The sequence below is a fragment of the Chenopodium quinoa genome, unplaced genomic scaffold (assembly GCF_001683475.1).
Source record: "Chenopodium quinoa cultivar QQ74 unplaced genomic scaffold, ASM168347v1, whole genome shotgun sequence".
Lineage (NCBI taxonomy): Eukaryota > Viridiplantae > Streptophyta > Magnoliopsida > Caryophyllales > Amaranthaceae > Chenopodium > Chenopodium quinoa.
Genome location: NW_018742558.1, coordinates 392,842 through 395,990, shown reverse-complemented (window position 1 = coordinate 395,990; position 3,149 = coordinate 392,842). Strand labels below are relative to the sequence as shown.

Here is a 3,149-nt window from a genome sequence, read left to right as displayed (position 1 = left end):
TGACATTGAGGTTCTTTATTCACACATGTCGTCATGATGATCTTTATTTACGTCATCATCTTCATGGCATCGAGGTGTATGATGTTTTCATACATAATATTGAAATCGTTATGCTTAATCTTGGCGTCGAGTAACCTGTTCGTCATCACTCTAAACATTAATGTCGGATTTTTGCATTAAGTCATAAATAAATTGAAAATATGAATTGTAAACGATGCGTAAAAAGATTTTAGATATTGCATATGACGTTGATTCATTAACCAAGATGTAACCATATGTTTCATCACAAGAATTACTGATAATCAATAAATAAAAATAAGTAAGCTAAATAACGAAAACATAAATTAACTATGTGTATTAATACGTCAACAAAGATGATAGACATAACAAGTAAAACTTTAAGGCGGTAGAATCATGTCAATGACAATGCTAATTAGAAAATTAAAGTAACACTACTACAAAATTGGCCAAAGAGACCCAATATTAAAGACCTGTTATCTACATAAGCGGTCTCTTTGGTCCAAGAGACCTTTTATTATTAATAAAGGGTCTCTAACTTCATTTGTTGAAGGCGTAAAAACATTCGAGAGACCTGTTATTTAAGATGATAGGTCTCTTACATTTTTTTTTTTCCAAAAATTGATTTTTTAAAAATAAACCAGAGACTGCCTGTTGAATTGACCGGTCTCCTGTTTTTCATAGAGAGACCTGTTAACATGAAAGACTGGTCTCTTGTTTTTGAGCTTTCACGTGCACCACTCTCTTTTTCTCTTTTTAATCTCTCTCCCCCCTCACTCTTACCTGTTACTCCTGCTCTCTCCTCTTCTTATCTCTCTTTCTCTCTCCTCCTCCAAACCCTAACCATTTCCTTTAAGTCAAATAGCAACAATGCAGATCAAGCAGCCATAAACAAAGAAAAGGAAAGAATAATGGCGAAAGAAAGTGAACAAAATTACCGAAATTAAGCTCTTCGATTTCTCAAATGTTCGTTCGGTGAGAAATTTTCCCTTTTTTGATTTTATTATTTTTCTCTTAGGCGTGGTGCAAAAATAGGGGTTTTCCCCATTAATTCTTGTTATCTACTTCGTATAAGTTTATTTAGATGAGATCTTTGAGTTCTAACCCCAAAAACTGTAAAATACCAAGAAAATTTGAGCTTGTTAGATCTGGTGTTAAAACTTTAATTTGATTTATGTGAACAATCGAGTAAGATAGGTTGTTCGATATTTGTGATAATCGTGATTTGTATGTATGTTTTGTGTTATGGAATTTTAGATCTGGTGCAAAACAATGGTGAATTTACACCGTTAAGGGCGTTAATCATTCTTATAAATTAGAAATTTATTTTGTGTTATGGAATTGCAGATCTTTTCTATTATAATACTTCTTGTTTTTTAATGTTTGATGATGAGTATTTTGCTTTGTTTTAATGTTCAAAGTTTCACACGAATCTTGAACTTGTTTACAACTGTTGTTATCTCTTCTTTTTGATCTCCTACTTTTTCTTTTTTATTTAAATATTTTTTATGTTTTGATTTAGTTTTTCAGATCTGTTTGTGTTAAAGTATTGTTATTATTGATTTTGTTAATTAATTTTGATGCTTATATATGAGTAATATGACTCCTAATTTTTTGTACTTGAATACTTCTACCCAGATTCTACAAGTTGATCTGATGATTCTTGATTTACCCGGATTTGACAAGTTGAAGAAATCTTCTGCAATTTTAGAGGTCCATAACTTCTGGGTTTCTCCATAAAGCTCGAAAATGGTGGGATTTTATGATGTAGAAAATGGGATTTCTGTATAATAAAGAACTAAAAATAGTAGTGGAATTGCTTTTTTTTTTTTGTTCATATTAATACAGATTAAAGTGTTAGTGTGGATTTTTATATGTGAATTTTGTACCTATTCCCTACGTATTATAGTATCCAAGTATTTATACATGTAGACGTTATCAATTGTATGAATAAATTGGTTATTTTGGATTTTTTTTTTTAATTAAATGTTGCAAGAGACCGCCTATCTAATATAACAGGTCTATGTGAAAATAAAAAAAGAGATTGTTTATCTGACAACACGGATCTCTTTCCCTTTTAATTTAATAGATCCACAACTACCCAATGAGACCGCCTATCCTAGATGACAGGTCTAAGTTTTTATAAAAATTAAGACCGGTCTAAGTTTTTATAAAAATTAAGACCGCTTCCAATGAAGCAGTCTCTTTGCCAACGAGACCGCTTAGCTAGAGACCGCCTCTAAGGCAGTCTCTTTGGCCTATTTAAACGGGTCTCTTTGGCCAATTTTGTAGTAGTGCAATAATACATTAATGAATATGATCAATGGAAATAGAAATAAATACTTTAAGCTAGGCAACAAATTAAAGAGCATGATCATGACAGTATAAATGTAAAAACTAAAAGCGATAATGTGGTGTACCTCAATAGTGTCGGTGACTACCACGGTTTGTGATAAGATTGATGGAATTCGACATACATTTTAAATAATAGAAAGTTACCTTGATAAGAATTGATGTCATTTAAATCGAGCCCCCAATGTTGGATCACTCGGGAAGATTAAATCAGGTTTAGCCCCCGATGTCACATTCTAGATCGGTGAATTATCAACAAGAGCATTATCATATATACCAACTCGTTTGTTAATTATTCATGAAATAATAACAAATAACATTATCCACCATATGTATTCGAAAAAGCGTTAAACATTCATAATTACGTTAAGAATGAACCATAATCAAAGCATCGACAATTAATCAAAGTATAATGATCAAAGCGTCAAAAACTGAGGAAAAATAATCATAATAACCAAAGCATGATGTATCGAAGCATCAGGGATCAAATAAAAAAAATTTAATCAAAGCATTAGATTGATAATTAGAGCATATTATCTTGCCCCCTTGTGGAAACTTCATGAAAAAATGCAAACAATATGGAATGAAGTTAGCCACAAAATATAATGTTACCGTCAACTTGTTGTTGTCGACTACAATACTCCGATGTCACAATCAATTAAAGTTATAAATCTCCACCTATAACCTTACTTTATCTAAAAATACGCTTGGTACGACATAAATTAGTCATCATAAAATATAAAAATCTAAGCGCTACATAAGCTAATGTCATGAGTTAT

General features: G+C 31.3%; 1 long non-coding RNA gene across 1 annotated transcript; it reads left to right on the top strand.

Moving 5' to 3' along the window:
- Positions 1-779: 779 nt before the first annotated feature.
- Positions 780-1,987, top strand: LOC110720557. The gene is made up of 2 exons (XR_002511339.1): positions 780-993; positions 1,657-1,987. It is a non-coding gene; the product is annotated as an uncharacterized LOC110720557 (long non-coding RNA).
- Positions 1,988-3,149: the final 1,162 nt, after the last annotated feature.